Genomic DNA, 13,474 nt, shown 5'->3' with positions numbered 1-13,474 from the left:
TCGATTCGAAAAAATATTCAATATGAAAAGAGATTTGAAATAGCAAATATGATATTCAAATATTGTTGTTCTGGTTTTAATAATTACAAATACCTATACAATTGAATGTTATATCATTATCAATGATTTTATTAACAATCCTATTATATCGAATACATCTATTCAGGTCACTTTTCAATAAGGCTGCATGGTAGGTTATTACCATACAAGATGATGCTGTATCTAAATTTGGATTTTAACACAGCTTGATATCTTGTTCTGAGGTGAGTCCAGATTTTTATTGGGGACCACCATGTTATTACAAATGGAGCTCATTTGACTGCAAAGGTTTGAAATTTAAGGGTATTACACCTGAATACTATGTTAAATTGAATAACAAAAATAACAATAAATTTATTGATCCAGTTCGACATGAAAATGTATTAGATAGGTCAGTTTTACATCAAGTGTGAAGTATAATCATATCAGTTCTCATTAATGCTGTAATAGGCCTTACTTACTTACTGAAACCTTGTCCATCCATTACCTGCACCTTTGAGAGCAAATGATATTATGAATGTATAGTTTTGTTCCACTATATAAGATAGATGATTGGAATTTTGTGAGTTTTGCAATGGAATGGACGGAGAATCAGTATTTATAGTGGAATAGCAATTGAAACTTGAAAGCCTGCATAATCAGGATTGATTATCAAGCAAGGATGTATTAATAACTTCCATAAAAAATAACATGTAACATAAAATAAATGATTTTTACAATAATGATTTGAAGAAATACGATAGGTAACTAAAATATACTGATAATCGATTCTTCAGAAATGTTTATAATAAAATAACTAAGAATCCATATCTACTACTGCTATAGTCCTTGGTAATTGAATCCAAACAGGATCGAAAAGTACACAATCAAAAAAGAGTGTTTTATACACCCTGATCACCCTAAAACTTAAAACTAACAATTGTAAAGATAAAAAAAAAACTTATTGATTCTGATACAAAATCAGATGTGTGAGCATGCTTCTTACTCGATTCACCACTTGATCGCTCATTTTTCTTGTCTCGTGGTGAATTCTTATAGTGAAATATCTTTTCAATATCAGTTTTATCAAAGGCAATTCATGACTTTCTAGAAACCCTTCATCAAATACATGATTGCCAAATGCATTCAAAACATCATCTGGTAAACAGACAATACAATTATGAATCAACTTATTGATTAAATTTTCAGACTTTGTACTCAAAATATTAGGGTTGTTAGAAATCATATATCTTATTGTTTTTTCTGCTTGTGTGCATATCTTAATGACAAATTTGGATGCCTTGAATAAATTGCCATACGTTTTTCTTTTCTGTAGAAATGAATATGTTTCACAAGTCTCCAACATATCAAGACATTTTGAGCAAGTGATACATTTTTTCAATGACTTGACAACGAATCCTGCTATATAAATTAAAACATCCTGTATATATGAAGATAATTGCCATCCTGAAGAACCAAAGTAATCATGATCATTTAACGCTGCACACAAATTTTTATACTCTTCAGTCTCCTCCAAGTCCTCCTTATGATCATTTATTGTTATTTTTTTATATGACGAAACATGAAGAATTGATGTATTGTCCAAATTAACAACATTTCCAGAATCAGCACCTCTCACTTCCCTTGCTATCAACAACTTTTTATATGCTGACTGAAATTGTCTGGCTGTGGGATTGTTGTTGTATCCATTCAGACTCCTGATAGCACCAAAAAATACCTCCAGATGGTCTTGAGAGAACTTATAGGTCAATAAAAAGTCTAATTTTTTTGACACCACATACATTCTAAATATTTCCTCAAGACTCTCCATACATATTAAAAACCCTAGAAACCCTGTTTTCCTTCTTGAAGATAATACTGGTGTTCCATTCAAAGTCAGTTCCATGAAGTATTCTTTTGCTTCAGAAAACCTTTCCACGTATAAATCAATGTTTTCAAAAGATAATGCCCTCTTATATGTATATGGAGAGAATTTATTTCTTGAGTTCAAGATGTCAAATAAATCATTAACTAAGAGACAGAAATTTGCAGTCTCTTCAGCACCTTTAAAATTTGTCAATTTCAAATCAAACTCAAGGAATTTAAGAGCATCCGACACACTCCTGCTGAATGTCTGCGCAGCAATCTTCACTCTCATTTTTTCTTTCACAAAATGTAAATGACGTTTTCTTATCTTCGTTGCTGCATTCAATCCTTCTGTGTCTTGGAGATTCACAAGTTCTTCAAGATAGGTCCATTTGATTAATTTATCATTTTTTGTTTTCAAAATCTTACTGTCTCCTAAACAATTCCTCAAGAGTTTGAGCATGTGACAAGGGTCAAGAAAAATTAATACCTTCTCTTTGGTGACTGGATGTTCAAAGTGAGTCTTCAATGATTGAGGATTCGAAAAATCAGCACCCAAATGACTCGCCATATTCAAATTCGAAGCTGCTCCATCAAAAGTAACAGAAGTTATTCTCAAATTTACTTCATTCAAAAACTCCAGACAGTTAATTACCAAATTGGCTCTTTCTCTGCTTGATAATCCATCTATCAAAAAATAGCCTACTGGAATTTTCCAGTGACCATTGATGCAGGTAACTAAAAACACAAGTGCTTCCTTAGCTTCTGGTAAAGTATCCACTTCAGGTTTTTCTCCAAAACTTATTGATCCATAAAATTTACCAGCAATAAATTCGATTTTTTTTCTAATGGCCATCTCGTCAATCACCAGATTGCAATAAATTTGTTCTCCCGCAGACTGCTGCACTTTGTTCTTCAATGCACTGAGGGCTTCAGTTGTGAAGCCAGGAGTTCCATCGATGGTCTGATACCACTTAGAAATAGTCTTTGGGTGTGGAAGTGAATTATTGAATTTTTCCCTAACATAATTATAGGCCCTAGGCGAGTAAAAATGTAATGATAGGGCAAATGCTCGTAGAGAAGGTGTAAATTTCTGATTTTTTGATCCCCTTATGAGTCTATTTACCATATCTCTACTAGGACCTGGTAACGATGCCTGAAATATTGAAAATAATTACATTCCACAAATATATGCAAAGCTGAATCTTACTTACCTCTATATAATCTTGAGCATTATCGGATATAAGGTTCATTTCCCTCAAATTATTCAGTAGTCCTGAAATATCTGAAATTTTCTGTTGCAGTCTTCTGTTCTTCATCCTCAATGCTTTCAGTTTCTTTTTCTGTTCTGCAATTTTTCGTTTAGCAAGGGAGAAGGCAAATTTTCCTTGTTTTGGTGTCCTGAAATCTTCATCCCTTACATCACCAACAAAACATTTTCTTTTTCTTGGTCTTGGTACAGAACTTTTAGCTTCAGAACTGAAATAAGAAGGTTTTATATAATGAACCAGAATATATTTTGCAATATTATAAATATAAAATTAAGTAAAACTTACGTAGTTGGATGTGCTACTGTTAATACTTCCGAGGATACCAAGTTGCTTGACGATTCTGAAGCTGTCATAGTACCGGACAATTCTGAAACTGTCAAAGCACCAGAGGATTCTGTATCGGTCAAAAAAGCAGATAAATCTGAAGCGGTTAATGTATCAGATAAATCTGAAGCAGTCAATGTAGCAGATAAATCTGAAGTAGTCAGTGTAGCAGACAAATCACTAGCTGTTAAAGTTCTGGATAGTTCAGAATTACTCAGTTTTGAGGATTCCCTGACACTACCTAGCTTATTAGTATCTAATGGTTCTGGAGTCACAGGCCTTTCATCTGGAGATGTGCTACTGGAACTGAAATTAGAAATATTATATTTAGATGTTCATATTATCCAAATCAAATTTTAAAATAAGTTTACAATATGCTTATATTGAGAGCTAGGTATTCCTAGCTACGCCTATGGTAAATTATTATTTGTTGTGTTTACTTACCGATGTATGGATCGCCCGCAGTCTTTACTGGTGCTTTTTTTACATATCACACAGGAATTAACCATTTTTCAGCTTAATACAGCAAATAATTATTGTCCAACCTCGTTTTCACTACAAAAATCACTTGGTTAACTCAAAACGATGAGTTTGAACTTGTTGCACCTAAGCATCAGCTGTCAAAGAAGGCGGCCATAATGAAATTCATTCGCACGTCCAGGTCACGTGGTAGAAAGCCACCAATAGGGAGCTGCGGGAATGTGTTTTGATTTTGACGAAAATAATAAACATATTGCTATCTTATTTCGGCCACGTTTTCTCTCTCACTATGCTCTATCTTGGTGTAAATAATCTAAGATCACGACGAAAGGATTGCGCGATTCGACTTGGATGGTGATCTTTTTGGTTTTATTGGTTTGGAAATTATTTTTACTATTTTCATTGACTCTGACAATGAATATTAAGATTGTTAATCAATTATGGGGTGAAAATTAATTTTTTTGTTTTCAGCATCATCCCAAGTGTGCTTGTTCAAAGATTTTATTATTGTTGAAACATGAAGTCTTTTTCCATTCATAATTTCATCAAAATATCGAGGGTGTCAAGTATCATTTCAAAATCCATTGGAATATACAGGGTGTCCGGGGAATAACTGTACATACTCTTACCGGAGATAGAGTTGGTCTAGCTGATTACTGATTGACTGTAAAAAATTAATTTCTGGCTTGCCCTAGAAAGATACAGGGTGATTTTCCAACTTCATGGAAATACTTAGACCATCATAAAATCCAAACTTATTGACGAATAGTATTGAAACTTGGGAGATTATTGGTACATGCTAAGGTCGAGTCAGAACGATATCAATTATTTCATTATTCCAGGGCCGGACTCATTAATCTTTATTCAAATTGTTCAGGGTAAAAAAAACACTTTGTATTTCGAATTACAAATAATTGATTCGCTTTTTAGAAAGAAGCTAAATTAAGCTTCAATTTGCGGTATCGCTTAAAGTTGTCACATCAACAATTATTTTTTTATGAATTTTTGAATTTGGATAAAGTTCGAAAAATTGAATTTTTCACCATGAAGAGAACTGAAAATCTCATGTTTGAATATAAAATGCGAAAGTATTAGTAGAAAATTTTCAAAAAAGTTCAGAGCTTTAATAAGCACATTCGATAACGAAACAATAACAAATGAAACAAACTAAAATACATTGAAGAGTACCTAATAAAAACGAAAATAGGAACGAATGAATTGCAGAGTCAACGTTATTTCAGAAGTGGTTCGAAATGAAAACCATTAGCTTGTATACATTTCTCTTGCCGAATGTTCAAATTGGATACAGCCTTGCGAATCATATCGCCATTATTTCTTAAAATATCGCAACAGTTGATAATTCTGTTCATCAGTTGTTCTCTTGACTGGATTTCTTCAGAATATACCATATCCTTCAATTTTCCCCATAAAAAATAATCTAGCGGGTTGAAATCTGGAGATCGAGGAGGCCATGGAATGGGTCCTCCTCGACCTATCCACCTATTTGGATAGGTATTGTCGAGGTAACTTCTCACTTCCAAACCAAAATGAGGTCCAGCTCCATCATGCTGGAAATAAATTCCTCTAATATTTATTCCTTGTAGCATGCCGGGTAAAATATTTTGTAAGAAATCTAGATAAATCGCACTTGTAAGGCGACCGTCAAAAAAATGAGGCCCAATCGAATGTTTGTTCATCACAGCACACCAAACATTTACTGAAAATTTATGTTGTGAATTTCTCAGTCTTATACTGTGTGGATTATTTTCGGCCCAAATATGCGAGTTATGAATATTGAACACCGTCTCTGGTGAATTGAGCCTCATCACTGAATATTGTTCTGTAGTGTAGTGACTCTGTGATTTGCTATCCAATGTGATAAACAAACATTTGATTGGGCCTCTTTTTTTTGATGGTCGCCTTACAAGTGCGATTTATCTAAATTTCTTACAAAATATTTTACCTGGCATGCTACAAGGAATAAACATTAGAGGAATTTATTTCCAGCATGATGGAGCTGGACCTCAATTTGGTTTGGAAGTGAGAAGTTACCTCGACAATACCTATCCAAATAGGTGGATAGGTCGAGGAGGACCTATTCCATGGCCTCCTCGATCTCCAGATTTCAGCCCGCTAGATTATTTTTCATGGGGAAAATTGAAGGATATGGTATATTCTGAAGAAATCCAGTCAAGAGAACAACTGATGAACAGAATTATCAACTGTTGCGATATTTTAAGAAATAATGGCGATATGATTCGCAAGGCTGTATCCAATTTGAACATTCGGCAAGAGAAATGTATACAAGCTAATGGTTTTCATTTCGAACCACTTCTGAAATAACGTTGACTCTGCAATTCATTCGTTCCTATTTTCGTTTTTATTAGGTACTCTTCAATGTATTTTAGTTTGATTCATTTGTTATTGTTTCGTTATCGAATGTGCTTATTAAAGCTCTGAACTTTTTTGAAAATTTTCTACTAATACTTTCGCATTTTATATTCAAACATGAGATTTTCAGTTCTCTTCATGTTGAAAAATTCAATTTTTCGAACTTTATCCAAATTCAAAAATTCATAAAACAATAATTGTTGATGTGACAACTTTAAGCGATACCGCAAATTGAAGCTTAATTTAGCTTCTTTCTAAAAAGCAAATCAATTATTCGTAATTCGAAATACAAAGTGTTTTTCTTTACCCTGAACAATTTAAATGAAGATTAATGAGTCCGGCCCTGGAATAATGAAATAATTGATATCGTTCTGACTCGACCTTAGCATGTATCAATAATCTCCCAAGTTTCAATACTATTCGTCAATAAGTTTTGATTTTATGATGGTCTAAGTATTTCCATGAAGTTGGAAAATCACCCTGTATCTTTCTAGGGCAATCCAGAAATTAATTTTTTACAGTCAATCAGTAATCAGCTAGTCCAACTCTATCTCTGGTAAGAGTATGTACAGTTATTCCCCGGACACCCTGTATAAACAAATATAGAATAAAATAGGAATCAAATATTTTCTTATGAATAAATATACGAATACAAGGTGTTGTAACAGCTTCACGACAAACTGGCGAATGATTTGCAAGGCCGTAGCTAGAGGGGTCCGATGGGGTCGGGACAATACATAAATAACTGAGCAAGGTCAATAAAAAATTGTGTACTTCTCGAGCGCAATGTTTGTAAGTAGATCTATGACCTATGTTCATAGGAAAAAAATAGAATGAGTGCATCTATCATTTGTCCAAGTTTGTCATAGAGCTTGTAAAACGCCCTGTATATCAGGTTATGGAAAAAAACTGAAAAAAATTCGAAAAAAATAATAACTTATTATTTATCCCCGACTTTTGCCTATACGCGTAGGATTTCTCCTCGCCGTCGGCTTTTCACTCCTTGCTAAGAGGAACATTCACTCAGTCCCAGATATTTAAAATATCAGAAGGGTAGAGCTCGGTCGTGTCCGGTCCTTGTGGTCCCCCTGGTTCTCGTCGCACTTTTGGTCCTCTTACACGCGATGCTTGGACCTGTCCTTCGCTTCCTAGGAATTTTCTCACCGTCCTTGCAGTACCTAAAAGAACAGCTTTTTGCATTATATTACATATATACTCACTAAGTCCTAGTTGCTTGATATATCTTGTGAGATTTTTGGGTACTATTCCTGTTGTTGAGATGATAATTGGAATAGTTCTCGTTGATATCATTCCCCACTGGCGCTTTATCTGAAATTCGAGGTCCCTATATTTTGAAATTTTTCCGACCTCTTTTTGACGCATGTTGTTGTTATTGGGTATTGCTACGTCGATGAGTATTGCTGCCTTTTGATGTTTATCAACTAGCAATATATCTGGCCTGTTGTGAGGAACTGTTTTATCAGTCAAAACTGTACGATCCCAGTACAGTTTATAGCGTTCGTTTTCCAGGATGGTTTCCGGTCGGTATTTGTAGTATGGCACTTTTTCAGAATGAATTAGTGTTAATTTAGTTGCCATTTCTTGGTGTAGTATCTTTCCTACTGTATCGTGTCTTTCTTTATATTCATTTCCTGCAAACATTTGACACCCTCCCGTGATATGTTGGATTGTCTCATTCGTTGGACACCCATAACGGCATCGATCGTCAGTAATAGTTCGATCCTTTATGATATGCTTGCAGTAATTTCTTGTTGAGATCACTTGATCTTGGATGGCTAAAAGAAATCCTTCCGTTTCTGGATACATCGCACCTGATGTGAGCCAATAGTTCGACGCTTCAATGTCGACATGATCCTGGTTCACCTCGTTGAAATGTCGTCCATGTAGGGGCTTTTCTCTCCATCTTTGCAGTTTTTCTTGGATTGTCTGGTGGTTGTATGACAATTGCTCCTTGTGCAGTTGCAAAGGTGTTGATTCGTCTGCTTCACACAGTACTTTGTAGATCTCTGACGTGCCTGATTTGTCTTTGAAGTATGTTCGTAGGCATTCAATTTGACCATGAGCAAGTTCCATGATGTCTAGCAGACCTCTGCCTCCTTTATTCCTCGGCAGTGTCGTCCTCTCAATGCTACTTTTCGGATGGTGTGGTGCTTGTGTGCTTTCGTCATCAAGGTTCTCATTTTGCGTTGCAGGTTTTCAATATCTGTTTATTATTTATTATTATTTTATTATTAATTATTAATTTTGTCCTTGAAGATCAAAAAAGTTTTGTACATATCATATGAGATGTGAATTATTATAATGTCCTTTTTGTCGGTTATTTTGTTGATTAGAAGTTCTGATTATACTATTCTACTGAAATTCGAAATAAAGTTTAGAGCATTTATTTCATACACATATACTTACAAACTGAATTTCAACTCACTCTGATCTGTTGTTAGGAAAATATTGGGTTTTATTTCCTTTTTTTTATTGTGCTTCAATTTTCTATGATTCTGCTAACGACAAACAAACAAAAATTGTAAGAAGTTGAACGCAAAATCTCAACTCGGTTTAATATGTTATGAAGATATTAAGTATTTTTTGAGATATTTATCTTGAATTTCATATAGTTGGGGTGACACAACAACATGAAATATTCCACGCAGATTAAAATTATTATTTTAAATGAAAATTCAAATTTCAGGGGCAATGAGGCAATTCTGTGATCCCTGCCTAATACACCTTCACACATTCATAGCGGGTTATGCTGACTTTACTAGAGAACGGATGGATTTATATCATGGCGTTTCGCAACAAGGATTGGCAAAGATTCATTACAACTTTATTATTTCTTATTCTGTGAAAGCTATATTGGGGAACTTTAGTATTACCTTCCTTCTTCACAGGCACCACTGCCGCCACTGGCTGACTCGGTAAAGACCTAAAAGGGCGCCACTGATTCAATAATAAGATCATCGAATACCTCAGGAAGTGAGCTAGGTGAATCGGAACCTGAAATCTTCGAGGTTGGAGAAGGATGAGATATAAGGGTGAATCACAATAATTCAAACTCTCCCTCTCTCTCTGAAATTATAATTGTCCAATTAACCAGCAAATGTCTATATACAGTGGAATGTAAAGAGTTCTACAAAAAAAAAAACAATGAAGTTACCATGGAAATATTGAAATTCTTCACTATGAATATTGAAATAACTAAGTTGAAAAAGAAAGGACAATGTATAACTATTGAATAATCTCAGATCTGATCGAATCGTACAGCTGTCCGTAACAAGAAATAGTATGGGAAAATTTACATTGTATCAGAAATAACTCACAGTTTTAGGTAACTATCTTAAATTTGAACTCCTTGACTTCCTGTGCATGAACTGATACCTTGAACAATTCGGGGGTCCAATTAAAACTTCTATTCCTGGACTCGATAGTCGATGGCTTTCCGGATGCTGCTCCTCTAATCTCAATAATTTTCTATTCAGGGGTGATAATTATCATCGCCAAATGCAAATGCGATAAAGAAAATAGTTTCACAGTATTTGTCCAAATTTTGACTCGATAATTTCCCATTCAATCCGCCTAGGCAATCTAATAAATTGGGATTAATTAATAATAACATACATAATTTTTGTAAGTATTTTCAGAAGAAAAAGTACCAAAATCAGAGGACTTTGTAGAAATATTAATAATAACAGCTGAGGTTACTACCTACCAACGTCTTATGACACACTTTGCCTTCCCTAAGAGTCATGACTTTACTAAGACATTCCTGAATTGGTCTTGAACCGGTTCAAAATCCGTTCTGGTAGTGTGTGTGAACGAGGCTATTAATTCCAACCTAACGGCACCTAATAAACTACGCATCGTCTCTTTTCGCGATAATAAATTCCCCTAATCCATCCTCTATTTCAGTAGTGCATCAGACCATATTTACGACCATATTATGAAAGCGAGAAACATCACTTCGAAATAGACATGAGCTGCAAACAGAAAATTGTTACGAGTATGTAAATTATTCTCCATCAGACTTCAAACTGTCTTCCTCCGAGCTTCCAACCATAAAAGGAAAAAAAGTTTAGAAAATAAATAAGCAATATTTAGATACTTTTTTTTGTTAACCACTAATCGAAGAATTTCGTTAGTTCTTTTTTAGTTTAGTTTTGCTTTTTTTTGCCCCCTAAAATTTTGCTGCCCCGCTCTCCCAAAATTTGACATACTAAGGATAAAAGATTAACAAGACTATACTTTCGCTTTACTATGACCCCCTCAAAAAAAAATCCGGCCCCCTCTTGGCCACCCCTGTTTTTGAAAGCTGGCGTCGCAAATAATAATAACTTTATTTACCCAACAGGAGAGTTCCCAGTTACAGGATAACAAATTACATCAACTTAAAGAAAATACATGTGAATTCCCTAAAAACTAAACGAAAGTTTACTCCAAAAAAATGATACATATAAAGAAGTAAAAAAAAAACATAAAATAAACAACTACAATAGACTAATATTGACTTTGTGAGCACAATCACAAAGCCTATACACTGGTGCCTGCTGGAGAAAGTTGGTCCAAGGCGTGGGTAGACTAAATATTGGAGAACTTCTGGCTGCCATCCTCGGGACGTGAATGTTCACCCGAGAGAGTAGAAATGGACAGTCAATCCTTCCACCTAAGATTTTTTGGGCGAATCTCGCGCACTGCTGAACCTGCCGCTCAAACAAGGTTGAAATATTATTATGCCCGAAAGATCAACACCACGCTCCGGATATATGCCTGTCTTCCTATAAACGACGTATTTCAGGAACTTCCTCTGAACTCGCTCACTGGGTCTTGTAAGCACTGTTTTGATTGCCCAAGAACTAAAGAATTAACAAATCCGTTTGGAACCATTTGCATAAGGCGAATCCCTTCTGAATCACAATAAAATCTACCCATTTTCGAATCGGTTGGTGTCTGGTGATGGAAAGTGGATCACTCACTTTAACGTCAAGTAAAAATGGTCTTGCTTGAAACCTGGAGAGCCGGCGGAAGGATGGCCACACTAGGATTGCCGGAAGGTTTTGCTGCGTGATTGGTGGGGTTGGCAGGGAATTATCTACTATGAGCTGCTTCCCTACGGCACAACTGCTAACTCGGAACTGTATTTTCAACAATTGGACCGTCTGAAGGAAGCAATCGCCTAGAAGCAGCCAGCTTTTGCCAATAAGAGAGAAATTGTGTTCCATCAGGACAACGCCAGGCCACACACATCAAAAGTGACTCGCTAGAAGCTCCGGGAGCTTGGTTGGGAAGTTCTTATGCACCCACTTCATAGGACTTGGCACCAAGTGATTACCATCTGTTCCTGTCCATGGCCAACAATTCAGCCCGTGAAAAATTCGCTTCAACAGAGGCTTGTAAAAATCGACTGTCTCAATTTTTTACCAATAGGGACGAGGGCATCTGATAGGCATAATGATATAACCTTCAAAATGGCAACAAGTTATCGAACGAAACTATTCATATTTGACCTGCATGGGATCATTCTAAATATGGTAATTGAAGCCTTGTTTTTCATGCAAAAACGAAGGATTTTTTCACTATAACTCATATTATCGCGCTTATCCATCAGTTCATTGCAAAATTATTTTGGTGACAACTTTATTTCCAGAAGTGGTCCAGTTGACTTACCTCCTCATTCGTGTGACTTAATGCCTCTCGATTAATTTTTATGGGTCATTGGTTTATACTGAAAAACCAGCAGCTTCTTAAATAATGGAAGCCAATATTCAAACCACCATTGACGCTATACGGATTTATTGGAAAAAGTAGTAAAAAATTGGACTGATCGAATGGACTATGGAACTCATAGTCGCGGCAGACTTGTGTGAATTTATATTAAAAAAATGTCATGATATTATGTATCAGATTATAATACAAAATTCATTCCAACAATATTTCTATCTTGTATTTTTATTAAGAGTTCTCAAGATCTTAAAAGAACACCCAAAAGTCCACCTTCTACTTTGCATTTTTTTTTGTTATTTTTTCTTTGTTAGCTACATTCTGTTTTTTGAATATATTTATACCTTCAGTCTCGTTCGATTTTCTAATATGTCCTGTTACAATTTTGTTCACTGGCCTCTTAATATCTCTGTATATAATAGCTTCCTTTTTTCTCAATCTCATAAATATTATTTCTTCAAGAGGTTTTCAATTTCGCCAAAGATACTACGACTTGCCCTGCTGTAGTAATTTTTGTTGTTTTTTCAATTTTATATTTTTTTTATTTGGATTATTCGAGAAGTATCATTGAGTTTTTGCCTTTTCCCTGGTCTTGCATGTTGAAATGTCTCGTTGATGTTTAGATAACCTGCATGTCAACTCAAGTATTTCTGTTATTCTGTTCCCTGGAAATGAGTGAAATAGAGTTAATCAGTGTGTTTTGTTTGATCATCATCTTAAACGCTTGTTTCTGATAGTTTTCTTTTGCTGAAACCCCTTGTGCAATGATCTATAAATATCCTTTCTTGCAATCTACATCCACAGTCCACATGAAAGATGTTTTTTTTTAAAGTTAAATCATCTCAGCCTCCTTTAAAATTTTGAATTGTTTTATGAGCATGCGAATAGGTCTCGAAGAATTCGGAATTGCATTTCTTACGAATACGTCGAAGTGATTTCTATATGCAACGGTCATAAAGTCTCCGCACATAAAGTACCAACTGGTTAGCTCATCTGACTGAGTCAGGAACACACACAATGTTCACATTATGACCAATAAATATTCCCCGATATGGCTTCTTCAAATCATCCCGATGATGTGCTGGTCCTCACAGCAATATAACACCTGTTATAACCCGCGAGTTCGACAACAAATCTGTGCTGAATCGACAATATGTACTTAGGAGTCGTTAAAACTGTATTTTAGTGTTCGGTGAATGTTCCAATTTTTCCCAGGTGAGTACCCGACAACAAGCTCAAAATTCGTTATTGTGCTTGGAGTTATGAAGACGACTTCATTGTGTTACTTTGTGGGATGCGTGACTTGAGTAGGTAGGTACCTTTACGTTTTCTACATCACGATGAACTTGAATAGGAATAGACAGAGTTTTTGCTGAGGTTTTTATCTGTTC

This window comes from Harmonia axyridis, chromosome 1 (assembly GCF_914767665.1).
Source record: "Harmonia axyridis chromosome 1, icHarAxyr1.1, whole genome shotgun sequence".
Taxonomy (NCBI): domain Eukaryota; kingdom Metazoa; phylum Arthropoda; class Insecta; order Coleoptera; family Coccinellidae; genus Harmonia; species Harmonia axyridis.
Note: the sequence above shows the minus strand (reverse complement) of the source record.